Source organism: Calliphora vicina, chromosome 4 (genome assembly GCF_958450345.1).
Source record: "Calliphora vicina chromosome 4, idCalVici1.1, whole genome shotgun sequence".
In the NCBI taxonomy this organism is placed as follows: domain Eukaryota; kingdom Metazoa; phylum Arthropoda; class Insecta; order Diptera; family Calliphoridae; genus Calliphora; species Calliphora vicina.
In genome coordinates, this window is record NC_088783.1 from 103,025,206 (window position 1) to 103,044,699 (window position 19,494).

Consider the following 19,494-nt stretch of genomic DNA (forward strand, 5'->3'; position numbering starts at 1 on the left):
CGCAGATCTTTGTAACGCCCTTAAATTATACCGATCGACTTAGAATCTCTTTCTGAGTCTCTGATATATAATTTTTTTGGCCGAAGGACCAAGCTGAAATCGGTCCATTATTTCAACTAGCCCCCATACAAATGTCCTCCCAAAATTGGACTTTATCGGTCACAAATGTTTAATTTATATAGGTATCTACACAAGTTTTGCTCCAAATAAGTCTTATATATACGGAATTCATGTCACCAAATTTTATTATGATCGGTCCATAATTAGTCATAACTACCATATAAGACACGCTTCCAGAAATCATTTTAACGTGCATAAATCTCCTAAAAATTTTGGTATACACATAAAATGCAATATAAATGACTTTCATACAGACATAAATCACACGACCAAATCGGTCCAAAATTAGTCATAGCTCCCATATAAGGCCCACTTCCGAAAATCACTCACGAATATAAATTATTGAAATTTTAAAAGAAAAATGTTTTTGCTTATTTACTTAGTGTAGGGTATTACATGGTATTACAATTGAATTATAATTTTTCTACGAAGTTATCAAATGTTGCAAATTATTGGAAAATTTGCAAGAGACATTGTAATTGAGCCCTTAAAATCATTTTCATTTGCTTTCATCTCCATTGACATGTTTTTTGTTTTAAATTAATAAAAATATTTTACATTTATTTAATGTTTTAAACAAAAAAAAAAAACAAAAAACAGTACGTCTGGGAAGCCTAGTTATGATTATTATTAATTATTAACTACATATTTGTATAAATTAATAATTTTTACTGTAATTTAAAGCAATTTTTTTAATCTAACACATAAAAATGGTAAGTGGTGAATGAAAAGTGAGCATAAATGATTCAACAGTATCGTTCACAATGTATCATAAACTTATTAAATAAAAATAACTATTTCAAATTCATTCCTATTACAACCAACAAGCTATACGTCAAAAACTAATTTTTCGCATTTTAAAATTATATGTTTGGTTAAAAAAGTGACGATTTACAATAAATGTATTAACATAACACACTTAAAAACCTGAAATATTTAATTATATTGAAATAATTTTAGAAACTCTGAATTCATTTAAATATTACTCATACGTACTGTTGTACCATTATTATATGTTTGGTGCAGTGTTGCCAGAAGTAGGGAAAATTCCTCACTGTTTGTCACAAAACACGTGTTTTTTTTATTTTCCAGTTTTGGAGAACAGTGCAAATATATTGTAATACACTGAAAAAAGAAATTCATAATTGGAATGAATGAATTTTGTAATAAATATTATTAATCGTACATGACTTTTTTTCTCAAACTATTTTCATTCAGAATAAGAACATGTTCATAAATATTATAAAATTGTACATGACGGAAATTATTGCTTTTTTTACGTAGATTGTATGCTATTTTTTAATAAATTGCATTACAATTGTATTATATAATGAATAGCCATATATTGGCCAATATTTTAAGATGATTTAACAATATCTGTAACTTAAAAAATATCATTATTCACAATAAAACATCCATAAACATTAAAGAATTTTATCCTCTTAACAAAATTTAGTGAATTTCGCGCATATTTTTTAATTTTGTAGCTGAAAAAAAATAATAAAATTTTAAAAATTTTTGAACAACATACAAATATACATAACCCATGTTTCCACGTAGCAATATTTATTGCTGCAATTGTCAAATTTTATTGTGTCAATGAAATTTGCGAGTGTAGACGGCAAATTGTCATACATATGTAGCAATCCATTTCGCAATGATTGCTTTACTGATTGCCTGAGCAATTATTGCTAAGCAATAAGCTGTCAGTTCAGTTGTCATTAATGTAAAATTTCTTCTTTGTATGATTCAGTGCGATTAATTCATACACATTTAATTTATTTAAGTACCAAAAGTAAAAAAACAAATAAATTAGTGAAAAAATCATTCAACACAAAATATAAGCAAAATACAGATCAGTTTTTCATAGAACCTCTCCCGTTGAAAATTTTGTATTTGTGACGAACGTTTTCTCCACCTAAAGCAATCAGCAATCACTGTGCTGTTATTCTGCCGACGTTATTGTTTGTGCTACGTGGAGACTAGGGTAAATAAAATTGAAATAATATTTTTCAAGCCTACTATATTTTTTTTAAAACATAAAATATAAAAAATATCATATTATTTAAGAAATTATTTATAAATATTATGAATTGAAATCAAATCATAATATTTATGTTGAAACTTTTTTCTGTATGTCATATGAGCTTAATCCTTTCACTGCCGTTCTATAAGCGGTGAATTTATATATATGTATCTAGGTAATTTTTTTGTTTATATTTAAAACTGACAAGCACAAAAAATTGTTTTTCAAAATTTCTATCCTTCAGCGGGAATCTATGTATATCCTGGGATAATATGTCCCACTGGGTTATTTACACGGCATTGATTGGGACTTGATATCCCATCAATAGCATTTCATATTTAAAAAAAAATTTATATTTAAAACTGAGAAGCTCAAAAAATTGTTTTTACAAATTTCTATCCTTCAGCGGGAATCTATGTATGTCCTGGGATTGGGACTTGATATCCCATCGGTAGCATTTCTTAAAACACAATCGTACATTATCTTATTTAAATAAAGAGTAAATTGTATTTTTGACGATTTTTTAAATTTTTACTTTGTACCTAAGGCACAAAGTATACAGAGGCGTCAAATTTGACAGTTCAAAAACACTAAAATCAGATTTTTTTGAAATTGTTTCGATAGAAAGAGAAAACAAATTTGCGGTTTAATACAGACAGTGCGTTAAAACAAACAACTATATAAATAAGCACAAAACCAAACCAGTTGAAATTGTTTCGAGCGAAAGAGACAAATATATTTTTTTTGCCGTGTCCCTCTGTATACTTTGTGCCTAAGGTAATGAAAGGGTTAAAATATTCAACATAGAGACGAGACATTCCGATTTGTATTTAAGAGACATATTTAAAGATGATCTGAAGGAGTCAGTATCAAAAATGAATCTAAATATATGAAAGCTTGTACTTCCAACAATGTAATGTACAAAAACAACTTTATTCTCCCGACATAAACTCCCTTGAAAATTTATGGAAATATTTCGTCCACAGGAAATTAATAAAAAAGGCTAAACTCATTGCAAACAAGACCGATCATATAATACCCTACACTAAAAGAGCAAAAATATTTTTCTTTAAAAATTTCAATAATTTATATTTTTGAGTGATTTTTGGAAGTGGGCCTTATATGGGAGCTATGACCAATTATGGACCGATCACCATGAAATTAGGTCGTGTAATTTATGTCTATATTAAAGTTAACTGTGTTGAATTTTGTGCGTATACCAACATTTTTAAGCGATTTATGCACGTTAAAGTGATTTTCGGAAGCAGGTCTATATGACTAATTATGGACCGATCGTAACAAAATTTGGTGACATGAATTTTGTATATATAAAACTTATTTGGAGCGGAATTTGGGGAGATACATATATAAATTAAACATTTATGACCGATAAAGTCCAATTTCGGAAGGACATTTGTATGGGGGCTAGTTGAAATAATGGACCGATTTCAGCCAGTTTCAATAGGCTTGGTCCTTGGGCTGAAAAAATAATATGTACCAAATTTGATCGAAATATCTTCGAAATTGCGAACTGTACTCTGCGCACAAGGTTTACATGGACAGCCAGCCAGCCAGAAGGGCGGACGGACATCGTTTAATCGACTCAGAAAGTGTTTCTAAGTCGATCGGTATATTTTAAGGTGGCGTTAGACTAATATTTTTTGGCCGTTACAAACATCTGCAAAAAAGCATTATACCCTCCCCACTATGGCTAAAATCCCCTTTTTTGGCTAAAATTTTTAATTAAAAAACACATACATTTTATATAAAAAAAAACAACGTAGAATTTTATATTCGGCTATACCGAATGGACAAACAAAAATGTATGAATATGTATAACACACGTTTAGGTGGAATAATATAGATAAATATTCCGGTATGTTGATCCTTAAGTTTAAAATAACGTATTTATCATAGAATAAACACATAGAACGGAAGGAGAGAGTAATATATATCGATAAATTACTCTCTTTTCACACATACGGGTGATACAATAACAAAATACATGCAATACATTCTCATGAATTAGGTTTTTGACAACAGACTTAGGTTTTTGGCTCTCAGTTACCTATCTAGTTATTGTCTATGGTATTTATTACCTAGCCTTCAAAATGCTCTCAAATAATGCAGTAAAAAATGCTCTAAAAATTAAACGTCGCACGGTGGCTCGGAATTGATTTTCATTGGCCAAAACATAAATGTTTTATTGTCTTCGATTTTAAAAATTTTAGTGCAAACATATCAAAACTCAAGTAGCCAAAACATTTGGTCAAAATATAGTTTTTAAAACATAAATATTTAATTTTATAAAAAAGTTAATTCTTTTATATTTGATCAGATATAAATGATCAATAATAGCTTGTAAACCATAGACAACAACTAGATAGGTAACTGAGAACCAAAAACCTAAGTCTGTTGTCAGAAACCTAATTCATGAGAATGTATTGCATGTGTTTTGTTTTTGTATCACCGTATGTGTGAAAAGAGAGTTATATTTTACTCTCTCCTTCCGTTCTATGCGTTTATTCTATGTTGTAAACATAGCTGCCAGATTTGACGATTTATCGTCATTTTGAAGATTTTTGGTTTCAAAAATAGCAATTTGACGATTTCTTTCTTGAAAATTACGATTTTCTGTATTATGAAAAAATGGTACTATTTTATGAAATAGTTAAAGAATATTCCCATTTTGTTGGTCAATTAAAATTTTTAGATTTTAAATCAATTTTTGTAACTAAATTACTGAAATAAAAAGGAAAAATTCTAAAGCAACTTTTTCTATTTTGACAAAATTTATTCAAAATATAATGACATTACCCCATTCAATTGAAGCCACCAAGCTCGAATTTATCCTTTAATCTCAGGCATTATTACCTTCCGAATGAACCACCTACAGCGTGCTGCTATATTTTAATGAAATTATCTTTAAAAAGTATTGTCAGAGAATGTTCTTTCGGGTCATAATAAAGATTAAATTATATTTTATGTCTTTTATTTAAAATTATTATAATAAAATTGAGCTTTACTTTTTTATTTTAGTGATCTCTTATTTATAAACTTCAATTTTAAGAAATGTTTTGTAAATGTGATGTTTTCGTTCACTTTTTAAATAGAAATTTAAAATTCCTGTTAGAAATCTTGACCTTTTTAATTTTCCGATTTTTTGACGATTTTTAAAATTCGAAATGACTTTTTCCCAAATTCATCTGGCAGCCCTGGTTGTACACTTTATCAATAATGTACTGACATTTTTTGCTAATTTGTTTGGATTGTAGTTTTTAAAAACAGTGTAGATGGCCAGTGTACTGTTTATTTTTAAAGATTTATCAAATATTTTTATACCCTTCAGCTTCGTGAGAAGGGTATATATAAGTTTGTCATTCCGTTTGTAATTTCTACATTTTTCATTTCCGACCCTATAAAGTATATATATTCTGGATCCTTATAGATAGCGGAGTCGATTAAGCCATGTCCGTCTGTCTGTCTGTCTGTTGAAATCAATTTTCTGAAGGCCCCAGATATCTCCGGGATCCAAATCTTCAACAATTCTGTCAGACATACTTTCGAGAATTTTGCTATTTAAAATCAGCAAAATCCGTCCATAAATAACGGAGATATGAGCAAAAATCCGAGATAACCTCTGAAAATTTCATCAAAAAACACAATGTATTGCATGCTTTGACAAAAAAACAACAAAACGTATGCTTGGATGTGCAAGCTTTGTGTATTTTGTTTCTTTTGGCGTTGTTGTTGTTTTTATACAACTAAAGTTTAGTTTGGTTGTGTGTTGGTTTTTTTTGACAAAAAAACAACAAATCGTATGTTTGGATGTGCATGCTTTGCGTATTTTGTTTTTTTTGTGTTTTGTTTCTTTTGGCGTTGTTGTTGTTTTTTATACAACTAAACTTTTGTTTGGTTGTGTGTTGGTTTTGTTGACAAAAAATCAACAAATCGTATATTTGAATGTGCATGCTTTGCGTATTTTGTTGTTTTTTATACAATTAAACGTATGTTTGGATGTGTGTTGGTTTCATTGCCTTGCGTATTTTGTTTTTGTTTTTTCTTTTGGTGTTTTGTTTCGTTTGGCGTTGTTGTTGTTTTTTGTGTTCTTGATAAATTTAGGATGCTTTACGCTGAATGTGGGCAATGTACATACATATATACTAATTATAAAAAATAATAATGCATCCACAACAAAGGTGAAGGGTATATAAGATTCGGCATAGCCGAATATAGCACTCTTACTTGTTTAAACTACTAATTTACATAAAATTTGAATTTTAGAGGAACGTAACTTTTAAGAATCAAATAATTAAATCACACAGAGAAAGGTGATAGTGTCCTCTTTAACCCTATATATACTTTTATACCCGCCCATGGATTTTTTTTAATATTAATTCTTATTCAAATAACTCAAATTTTCTCTATATTCTTAATTTTGTAGTCGTTTAATTTACCTGCTTGTAATTATAAGTCTAATATACGCGTAGCTTTATAAGTTTTAGCCTGTTTTAATAAGTATAGCATAGTTTTAAAAGGCAGGTAAGTTAAAAACTGTATAGCAAACATTGGTAAAAAATCGAGGTAGTCGTGGTTTTTTGTTATATCACAGCTATTTGTTGGCCGATTTTCCTTAATTTAAATACCAAGCCATGGCATTCATGGTGAAGGGTTTAAAAAAATTATTAAAGGTAGCAAACAAAATATTTCTATAAAACTTGGCACATATTTCTTTATGGTCACCCCCTGTCTATACTTGACAAATATTTATCATAACAATAAATGAGATTTGTTGTCAAGACAAAGTTGTCTTAGCAAAAGCACTAACAATTTTGTCATAACGAAGCAATAATACTAATAAATGGGGACTATACCTGATAATTTTTTTATCTTGACAACCATTTTGACGTTTATCATGATAAAAATTTGTCAAGTATAGACAGGGGGTCATACAAAATTTGAAGTTGCTCAACAATTTTAAATTCGTTTGATTGTTTGTCTTTTATCGAGGTACAAGGTTAAAATTTTATATAAGATTGGTGTAAAATCGTTCTATTTAAAATTTATAAAACTTTTAACTGATATTGTTCTCATAGTAATGTTTATGTAGCCTTTCAATATATTTTCCTAAAAATTCCATTCTTTTGATCACAGGATCACAGGGTATTAATGAGTAAATATTGTTTCTAAAAATCCGTTAAAAATTTAATGAGTAATTGAATTTTTTAATATTTTTGCAGTCTATGGCCTTATAGTAGTTCTGAAAAAAATCTGGCCCTCTGGGTAACCTTTTAGTTCATTTCGCAGAAAAGATTAAAATAACGGTTTTTATTTTAAATATACAGTAAAATTTAATAGATCACAAAAATATAATACGTTGTTCATGATATATTCGAAGGAACGAAGTGTGCGACTATAATTATTATTGGAAACACAATTAGAACAACGTTTCCCACCTTCATGCTTTTTCATTTTATGGAGAGATTTGGGCTTTCTTATAAAACGATATTTGGTTACCGCTGAAAAGGCATGCTTTCTTGAATTGAAGCTATTATTAATTCTTTGGCTACAGCTGCACATAACTCGTAAAGGTGGAAGAGCCAACGACATTTACTTCTACGATCGTACTCCGAATACACTTTTTTTGATCTATTAGATCAACTCTTGCCATTCCTTTGTTATAGTGCTGATTAATTAGGGGGCAATAAATCCATGTTAGCAGCTTGCCCACCTACACGTCGCATGACCTTGAATAGTTCTGTTAGGTCAATAAAATTTGAGGCTATGTAGACATCACGATTGTCCATCCATTTTATTTCGAAAATGCTATCCGACATCAAGTAGCTGATGTCCCTGATATCTTTATCCGCCGGAAAGTTCTTTGGCATGTGCTTTCTATTACATCGGATTTTCCTGAAGAATATGCATTAATTTCAGACTCGTAAAAAAATTGTCTTCTTTTTTTGGTGTAAATGTCCATATTATACAAGTATGTAAGTAACCACTTTCTGACACACATAAGCACCAAGGTTTGATTCCCATGAAATAGGTTTATCCTTCATGTATTTTTTCATGGCATTGTGTCCTTTAAACTTTACCATATGTTCATCGATTGACAGCTTTTTGAATACATGTATGCTCCTTATATAGCCTTGTTAATGTGATATAAAATTGGCCGAATTTTATAGCCACGGTTATTTCTTCAAATCTGAGCCGTGGTATGACACCTGCGATCTGAGCATGGTGAAAAGTTGGATCAGTAGATCAATACAGACGTGTTGATGGGAGCTTCAGCGAGCTCATTCGAACGATAATACCCATATAAAATTAGCCACGATCAGAGTGAACATACGTCACTCCTTTTGAGTGGGGCCGATCCACTCATTTTAAACTTAAACACTCTTTTCTATTGCTTTTCGCTCAAAAGCTAGAACTTTAATTTCAAATTAGAGGTTCTAGTTGTAGACGTTTTTAGGAATGTTAATTTTCGCTTCAACCCATACATACTTGCCAAACATAATTTGATTAGACCAAGGCAGATTGGAGTTTACGAAATCTGCTCCATTTTATTTTCTGATATATAAAGACTGAATCCAAAACATAATTTACTCTCAGCTCCTTGCGCCCTATTATTACCCAGTAGCAGCCCTAGGCATAAAGTCCACTGTTTGGCCAAATTCGGAGTCTCGTTGACAACAAGTGGGAACAGACAGGTACTTGCACTTGTCTTTTATAAAACAGTCTTTGACATATTTGCTCTATCTGTTACCTGGACCAATATATATACTAAAAATCCTCGGCAAGCATACTTGCTTATGCGTCAAAGGGTTAAACAATTGTCCAATTCACAACTGGTGTCGTAGCGTTATATCGTTGTATGTCATAAATATTTTTCGAACAAATTTGTAGAAACAAAACATTAATAAAAAAATTACGAGGTACAACGCTATGACACCGATTGTGAATTGGACAAATGAGAGCTTAACTCAGGTAAAAATATTATCGAATTCACAAGAGTAAATGTTAAAAAAACATTTCTAAATAATCATTATATTTTCACAGCTATGTGTGTAAAAACTTTTTCATCTTAGTGAGTAAAATATCAAAATACTCTAGCTAAAAATATACAATTTACATTCAAACAATCCATACCAATAAAAGTCGTAAGAAGAGGATGCAGTGTATTTCTTTAGGTTCAAATGATAAAAATTCCCATGTTTACTTCCATGTACACACAGTGCAAGAACAATAATTCGTAGTCAGTAAGGTCAGGCTTATCAACAGATGCTGTATGTTGATTTGCCCTGTTAATAACACAAATGGATATGAATTTTGGTAGATTGGGCAAATGTGGGTGGGTTTTGTCGTTAACATATTTTCCTTATTTTGTCAAAAGGAAAGGAAAAACGGGTTTGCACAAGATAAATTGTATTGTAAAAATTTAAGAAAGACAGAAAAAGAAAAACAGGATTTATGTAATAGTATTTAGGTATGTATGTATTACATTTGAGTTTGAAAGATTGCAATAAAGGGGAAAAAACAATTATTTGTAGGTATTGGTAAAAAAATGTAAACAATTGGTCAATTCACAAGGTCTCTTATCATGTCATATTGTGTTAATGTTCTAATATTTCACAATGGTTTAAAAATGTTATTGTTGCCATTCAAGCAAAAAATGTCCTAAACTATTACTACTCTGTTAGCTATGTTTATTGTGCTGTCGTAACCAACCAGCAGAGACCTGCGCCGAACCCTAATAGCCGCATACGCCGAGCCGCCGAGTCGCTGATAATATTCGGGAGCCGACACTGAGAATCGCAGTCAAAAAGTTATAGTCTGGAAAAATTATGCAAAGCCGCCATACCATTTTTCACAAGCCGCCGCCACCGATAAAAGTGTTCGACACAGGTCTCTGATAATCAGCTGTTTTTGTTTACAATTATTTTTTGAACAAAATTTGTTTTCGTAAAAGTGTAAAAGTGGTTGCAGAATAATATGCAAACAAATTTAAGATAATCTTTATTTACTTGAGTCAGCCATTACCACCTCGAAAATGTATTTTTCGCACAAACCGGATATTATTTTAGATTTCTCACTTGGCATTGTTAAAGAAAATTTTTGTTATTGTTTTATTTTGTATCTGTCTTTTATATCAGCTGATTTAGATTTGAAATAGCACACTTAGTTATGAGGGGTTGTTCACAACAGTCGTATTTTTTCTTGTTATTATTTTAGTACTTCTGAAATTAGGACACCTTGTGAATTAGCTTAATATTTATCCAAATTTAATACTTAGGTAGAAATTTGTAAATATGTTTAACGAATATTATGAATATTTCTAGTGAAAATTTGTTAAGCTATGGTGCTATGGTTGATCCGGAAATTTATAAAATATACACAGTTTCTAACTCCTCTTCAGCACAACTTTGATATGCTGTTGTTGTAGCAGCAATTGACAGCCCTTGGCCGAGTGAATTCGGGTCATTCCGGTGCGTAGAATCGGCTGTCGTGGGAATGTAGATATGCTGTTGTTCTGTCTGATAGTCCTAGCACTAACTGGCAATGACTAGCGATCAGGTACCTGCCATATTCAGTCTGAATATGAATAATAACAGCTATTATTTGGTACGTTAGAAATTGTAACATCCATTGTGATTGAGGATAATAGAAATCCTGATAACAGGATCTCTAAGAATGACTGCACCAAAGTCGTTCTTTACAATATTGAACTGGATCCTTGTGGATCTAATGGCCAGGCATTCACTACGGCCTTAAGGCTAAATGCGATTGATGCATGGACAAATGCTTCATACGGTCACGCCAGTATAATAGAAAGTACACAGAATTTTCCAGCTAATATTGATTACTGTATCTCTAGGCCCTTCCTATCGAGGAACTTCGGTTTCTTAATTCCGTACAACACGGAACAAATTTACGGAACTTTACAAAACACAAGTCTTTCAGTCTATATGGACGGCTGTACAAAGGAAGATCGAGTTGGCGTAGGTGTCTATATTCAGGAATTCGAAACTAGGCTATATTTCAGAAATCCAAATGATGAAGTATCGGCATTAAAAGGGCGGCTAACTGGATCAGTTATAAAAAGTCATAACGCAGGGATATTCGTATATATACTGACAGTCAGGCCGCAATAAAATCTCTGAAAGGTGTGTACACAACATCAAACTTAATCCATAAATGACGGCATCCTTAAACAGCGAGACATTCAACAGTCGTACTCTTGAGGGTACGTGGACACGGAGATATTACGGGCAAGTATCTTGCTGTTGCTTTGGCGAAAAAAGGCGCAATGTTGCCTAACGGAGACATAGACTTCATATGTGGGATTCCGTTATCTAATTGTAAGCTACAAATTAGTAACTTTTACTATGAGCTCGTTCAGACTAGAAGGGGCTGCGAACCCACATGTACTATAACCAGAATGATATGGCACCGACTAAACCGAGGGCAGACAACTTATCTTCTTGGCCTGACACGCTCACTATTTAGTAATATAGTGGCGGTGATAACCGGACACTGCACATTTGGCAACCATGCGAGGAGACTTGCCCTGCCCTATAACGACTTATGTAGAAGTTATCAAAATGAAGAGGAGGTATCATTTTCATCCTCTTTGTCATTGTCCGGCATTAGGAGATCTACGATTAAGGTTTCTGGGATATCGTTCCTTAAATTGTCTTTCTGAGCAGTAATGCCTTAATCAGGAACAGCAATTGGCTAATCAGGCCAGTCCACTGATAGACCTAATATTCGTCAATTGACTGGTACTTAATAATCTCCTCTCTTTTTCGGACTCCCTTCCTCTTCACTTCTACTTTTTCTTTACATTTGACAATCCCTTCTGTTATCATTTCCATCTGTCAATTGACTGGTATTTAAAAATCTCCTCTCTTTTTCGGACCTCCTTCCTTTTCACTTCTTTATTACATCTGACTAACTCCTTCTCTTTTCATTTCGATCTGTCCATTTTTTTAAACATTATTTTCAGGTAACACAAAGCTTTGGACCCAAGCCAGCTCTCTTTCCTGTCTCCACTATGCGGCTGCCTGAGAATCTAACCTAGTGATCTCAATATTCAAAACATCGAACTACAAGGAAAACTTATATATCATCCAAATCTTCTTACAATGGGAACTGATATCATTTGAGGGTCACAGACGCCTTAAAAGAATGTAAGCCTTGGACTAAGCCAGATAATCTTATTGATGAATAGTTTTTGTTGGATATTGCGATGGCAATAACAACTTTATTTATAATTTAGGTTAATATATTAATACTTATTGTGAATTATTAAAAACAAAAATTCAATAAAAAATAAGAAAAATATTCAGTCTGGGTTATATCAGCCTTAGACTCCACAGTCTACTCTGCTCTTCCAGGTGTAGTTAGTTCTTGTTTTCTCCAAATCAACTCTGTGGTAGAAGCTGAGTAATGATTTCAACAATTCTTCACACACTTCCAAGGATAATTCCGAGCTCAGTCTTATTGCCCGGGATTTCCAGTGTCCTGGTTACCACGTAGTGTTCCAGTAACCCGTTTGGTGTTCTCTTAAAGTCATGTACCAGCAGTGATTATAACCTGTGAGCCTTCAGAGCTTTCAACACCACCTGATTATCAACATAGACCCAGGCGAAATTTTCATAGATCTATGTAAGTATAATTAAGACTCGAAGTATGGGTAGCTCTTATTCACAAGACCATGTCAAGTTAAGTTTCCTGAAACTGACAACTAGGTACTTGAAATGTGAACCTATAATCTTGGATGTTTGGAGCATAGAGAATAGACATAGAGCGGAAACTCTCCTGTCAAAGACCTAACTCAGTTGTCAAAAACCTAAGTGGTGAGAATGTATTAGTAGAAAAACTATATGAAAACAAAAACAACACTCGTATGTGTGATCATTTTGAGTAATTTTTTTGTTTGAGTTTTTTCTAGTTTCCGCTCTATATTTCTCTATGGTTTGGAGTTAAATATAATTTTAAAATAACTTAATGAAACATAGTTAACACTTATTTCAAATACTTGCTAAAAATTTAAAATAATATAAAATAAAATACGTGTTCAAATCACTACAAAAAACTTTGTTTAAAAAAACATAAATAACTTCATTAGATTAAAGTAAAAAAACAATTTTCAAATCTTTTTGGTGATAACAATTTCCAATTAGAATATTTACGAAAATTGCAATTTAATTGCATAACTATACTAGAAGAATTAATTTTCTCAACTACTCACCATTTTTATTTTAGTTATTTTGTTTGTTTGTTTTTTTTGTAGTTGTTATTCTCCGTGTTCCAAAACAGAATTGTAATCCTTAGTTATGCTTTAGAGCTGGCTGTTGTTGTTGGTTTTGATTTTATGAACAAAAGATTTTCCCCAAAAAAAACACATAAAACAATAGGCAGCAAAATGGGGAAAATACAAGAAATGAAGAAGAAAAATCAAAACAATTCACACGCTCGCACATACGTTCTCTATTCAGCAGCAGCACTACAGCAGTAGGAAACAACTGTTAAGTGTGTGGATTTGCAATTGACATTTATTTTCATAATAATAACAACAATAATGACACAAAATGTTTCTTGTTTATGAGTTTTTCCTTATATGTTTTGGAGTTGTAAGATTTAATAGGTTATATTGATAAAGTTGCTTTATTTTAGTTACTTTTTTTGTTTTAAATCATATTTTGCACAAATATAAACCATAGAATAAAATTTGCATATTATTATAATCAATAGCAAATGAAAGTAGTTTTATCTAAATAGGTTAATATAGAAAGAAATTTATTAATTAGTAATGCACTTATATTTATTTAAATTTTTTTCACTGGCACTTGCTTATAATTAGCAAAACAACAAATATTTGCTTAAGTATTAAATTTTCATTTGATTTTGTTTAATTAAAAATATTTTCTTTTTTTATACACTTTAACGAGAGCATTATAAAATTAGTGAGTATGAGAATAGAGTAAAGAGAACATAATGTTTATTTTACTAAATGGATGACAGCCATGTTTTTATATAAAAATTTGTTTGAAATGAAAAATAAATAAACCATACAAGAAAAAATATTATTGTTTAATATGAAAAGGAAACGCAACAAAACGGAAATTAACGATGTCTTTAGTCGTCAACGTAATTGGCAAACCGAATGAAAAACGAGCAAAGTATATAGAAAAAAACAACACAAAACGTAACCAAAGAGACACGACAAGAAACTAAGTAGAAAATAACCGATAAATGAAGAAAGCAAAAACAGAACGAAAATATACCTATGATAAAGGCATAAATCATTAAACTATTGTACAATAAAAGAAAATTCGCTTTCCATTTTCTTTACAAACTAAACACTAATGAAGAGAAAGCAATTTGCCAAATATTATATTGCATTGAAAAAAGAAAAATTAACAAACAACTAAAACACTACAATGAAATCACGAATATTGTAACAAAAGTAATTTGAAAAAAAAAGTTTATGCTGTAACTTTAAATTTTGCAAATTAAAATTTTTAAGTAAAAATTTTACATTAAAATTGTATTGGTTTTATTTTATGACAGTTCTTAATTACTTTTAAATAACAAAATTATTGGAAAACAAAAAAGGAAAAGCAAAAGAAAATTTGTTCACTTGCGTTATTAAATGCACGTCGTCTTTTACTAAACTCGCGTAATAAAACAAAATCTGTCAAAAAAAACAGAACACAAAACACACATCAGAAAATATGAAACTGTTAAAGAAAATGGCTCTTCACTCTATCTCTCACACTCTTCTTCGTACAAATAACTAACAACATAGCTGTTAGTACCTGCATGTTATTACTAACAGTTGTGTTTACTCTTTAATAGCTAACATTTCTCTTTAATTTTGTTGTATTTGTTTAAATATTCTCAAACATTCTTTTAATTTGCTTTTGTTTTCTTTTTTTTTGTATTTATTTTGTAAACAACAAACGCGACGTTAGTAAACCCACTTCGTCGGGGTTGAAAACAGAACTAAACTCTTCATTTGCAATGTTGTTAATGCGAAGCGGCGTTTGGCCTCACTAAATCACTATGGCACACACAAACAAAATACGACGAGTATAACTTCGTGTTTTCTCTTCATCTAACTTCGGGTTTTATTTAGTTGATTTATACTCTTATTCTCCTTATATTTCCAAAAAAAATAATATTAAAAACAACAACAACATGTACAATAAAAGAACAGCTGTTGTTGTTTAGCGGCATTTGTTGTTTTTCTATAGGTTTTTATTGTAATTCATTAAAATACTTTGAAAAATTAAACGATTTTTTTTTGAGTTTAAAGAAAACATGGTCGACTCCCAAAAACCCCAAACAAAAGCAAACGATTAGACAAATATTTAATTAATAATTTAAGCTAGCAAGCAGCAGCAACAGCAATTGAATTATTGTTTATTTCTTTTGTTGTCTTAATAGTTGATTAACATTACAGAAATAATGACATTATATTTTGTTGTATATCCTTAAATGTATTGATATTTTATTGTTCAAGGACACCATACCTTTTCCAGTTGTTTCCTTCTTGTGTATTTCTTCCTACTTAAATACGAGCACAAAAACGAACGACCATTTTTAATGCAATTTTTTTTTTGTTGTATTATTGACAGTTGTTGTTGGCCTTTTGTTAAGTCTTCGTGACAATTTTTGTTTCTTCGTTTCTTGTGTATTTTCTGTCGGTCTCATTGTATTTGTGTCGTTTGTTTTTATTCGTCTTTATTTTAGTTTTATTTAATTTGGCTTAAAACGAGGTCATTTCACATTCGTACTATTTTGTATTTATGTATGTTGTACCTACATACATATTTATAATAATGTGTTTATTTTTGCTATGAAGATACCTACTTACATTGTTTTTTTTTTTTACTTTGATCATTAACTAAAGAAAACTTTCATTTTGTTTTATTGGTTTATTAAAATAAAATCAATAATTTATTTCATTTATTGCAATAAAAAATACCTTGAGAGTATTTATTTTGTATAATTTACAAGTATGTACCTACATATTAACGTACATACATAAAAGTTAATTACACATCATTTTTTCTATTTTTGTCATAGAAATGATTAATTATATTATTAAATTTCTACATTTCAATGATTTTGAATTTTGAATAATCATAATCTTTCAATAGAATAATATTATTTCTCCTATACTGGTAAAAGCTATTTTTATTTAAGCACATCAGGTAGGTAGGTATACAATTTATTTGCAAAGGGTTTTCCGATAAAGGCTAGTAGATATTGTTAGTTTGTGGCGGCCATGTTGTTTTGGCGGCATCTGTTGTTTATTATTCTGTCACTGATGCCAAATTATAGTGGCAAGTCACATGAATGGGCAGCAAGTTCGAATGATAAAATTTTACAATCCAAATGTGCCACACAGCGATCGTCAAAGTGGACATTTTACATGGGTGATTTGAAGATAAGGTTATCTTTCGCGAAGGCTTAGGATTTTCCGATGTAGCAGGGTATGTCAATATGTCGATGCCCTTAAACTTAGAGTTTCCAAAAAACCAAAGACGGGTGTTGAAGAGAATTAAGGTAATTGGTACATTTTCTTTTAATAGTTAAATATGCTTCTCAGTAAAGGAATAATCAAGAAGAGTGGGCTCAATATTATATATTTATGATTCAAAAAAGGTGAACTAACTCAAACTAAGAAGTACTTTTACTTTCTTCAAAATGGTACTTTTTGAATTTTCTATAATATTGAACCTATAATCAGGAAATTACTTTGATTTCAAGCTTGACGGGGGTTCAATTGTGGAAAATTGGTACGTATGTACATAATAGTTGGCTATAGTAATATTTCTTTATTGTAATAGTACTTTTGGAATATTTAATAATAATAAACCTAAAAATTAGACACACATGATTCTGAATGAGTTAGAATTCGCAAAAGGTGACTTTAGTAGTACATTTCTTTTGCTTTTTCAATAATAATGGTCCCAGAAATATGAAATTAGGCATTCATGATGCTAAATGGGAATAAAAAATATGAGTCTTTATGGTACTTCTTTAATTCTAATTATACGTTTCGAATGAGCTAGAATCCACATTACAATGAACCAATAAACATGAAACTAGAGACAAGTTATCCTGAATTATTATTAATTCACAAAGGGAGACTTAATGGTACTATTTATTTCATCTAATGGGGGTGTAGAAGAGCACGGGGTCAGCTAGTACTACATACTTTTATTGGATATACAGTGACTGTCATTAATATTCGGTTTTATTGTATGGAGTTTTAATGTTCTTAATTTTTAAATAAAAAATAAAGTATTTCGAAACAATTTTTTTTATATATTAATGTACTTATTGAGAGCTTTCTATTATTGGAAATTTTTTTTATATACATCGACTAAATTCAATTATATAATTTGAAAACCTGAAATGTTACTTAAATCTATGCTTCATTAATATTCGGTTTTTTCTTCTTACTAAAAATTACATTGCTGTAATTTTGCAACTGTGCAAAATTGGCTTGAATAATGGAGGAATTTATATTTACGAAGTTTAAATAAACTCGTGTAACAAGTGAAATCATATTAGAAACCGTTTTTTTTTATTAAAAAAAGCTATGGGCCGTAAAGGAAAAAATACTTCTTTAGAGAAGAGGGAATTGGTGATTTTTCATTACGAAAATGGAAAAACCTATAAAAATATTGCTGAAATATTAAATATGAAGCCAAATACTGTCGGTGATATTGTTCGAAGGTACAAAAACGAAGGACGTATTCATTTTAAAAAACAAACTGGTCAACCAAAAAAGTTGACCGATATGGAAGAGCGTCTAATTGTTAGGAAAATTAAGGCAAATCCGCGCTTAAGTGCTCCTAAAATTGTTACTGAAGTGAAGGAGGAGTTTAAAAAGACAGTTTCAGAATCAACAATACGGCGAACCATTAAAAAACAAGGGTTTAATGGACGAGTTGCCCGTAAAAAGCCGTTTGTAAATATAAAAAATAGAAAGTACCGACTTAAATTTGCTAAGGAACATATTAAGAAAGATGTAAGTTGGTGGGACGACGTTATATTCCTTGATGAGAGCAAATTTAATATATTTGGAAGTGACGGAAGAACTATGGTATGGCGGAAACCGAATGAGGAGCTTAAAGGAAAAAACATTACTCCCACAGTAAAACACGGAGGAGGGCATGTGATGGTTTGGGGCTGTATATCGTCGAAAGGTGTCGGAAATCTTGTTTTTATTGATAGTACCATGAACAAGGATCTGTACTTAACCATTTTGAAGGATAATTTAAAGCAATCAGCTGAAAAAATGGGAATTGCATCAACTTTTAAATTATATCAGGACAACGATCCAAAACATAAAGCCCATGTTGTCCGTGAATGGTTGCTTTATAATTGCCCAAAAGTGATTGAAACGCCAGCCCAATCTCCCGACATGAATCCCATAGAAAATTTATGGAATCATTTGGATCGTCAAATTCGTACAAGTCAAATTTCATCTAAAAACGAACTCAAAAAAAGACTACAAGAAGAATGGGATAGAATCAGCGTAGATTATTTAAAAAAAATTATTTCTAATATGCCAAATCGTCTATCTGAAGTTATAAAAAATAATGGATATCCTACCAGATATTAGTTTTGTTTTTTTAAGTCATATTTTACGATCTTTATTTATAAGTTTTTAAAAAACCGAATATTAATGAAGCTTTAATTTTGTGTTAGTTTTTACTTTTTTGTTTTTTTTTTTATATTTTTTCTAGTTAATTTTTACTTTTAGAATAATACATTTTGATCTCGAAAAATATAATTAATTTACAAAAAAAATTACACGATTTTTGTTTATATTCCTGCATAATTTTCAATATTAATAACTCCCAATACAAAAACCGAATATTAATGACAGTCACTGTATAAAAAAAAAATAACTAAGTCTTTGTTAAAAACACTTTGCATTCATTTTTTTAAATTAAATAAATAAACAGTCACTTGAATTTTAATTGCCAGGAAATACTTGGAAAAATCTTTGTATGAAAAAGTTTGTTTTTCATTTCCAAATTTTTAATTTTTCTACTGAAAAATAGATTAAAAGTAAAAACCGAAGAATAATTGTCGGTTTTTAGGTCTTGAAAAACAGCGGTTTCGGTTTCGATTAAAACCGAACACGAAACTATACTTAAACTCCACATAATCTAAGTAATCGGTTATATTCGTTTGAATAATGCCGATTATTTATTTACACAGTTACAGTAATGAATACATCAGCTGAGAATATTTAGTGTAAATTAAAAACAAGTTAGAGTACTATATTTGGCTATGCCGAATCTTAAATA

General features: G+C 30.5%; 1 protein-coding gene across 1 annotated transcript in view; it reads right to left on the reverse strand.

The window, feature by feature from the left end:
- The window catches only part of east (enhanced adult sensory threshold), a 36,220-nt gene extending 22,316 nt beyond the window's left edge, over positions 1-13,904 (reverse strand). The window contains exon 1 of the mRNA XM_065510044.1: positions 13,404-13,904. The gene's annotated coding sequence lies outside the window, so the exon portion shown is untranslated. The remainder of the gene's footprint in view (positions 1-13,403) is intronic.
- Between the last annotated feature and the right edge of the window lie 5,590 nt (positions 13,905-19,494).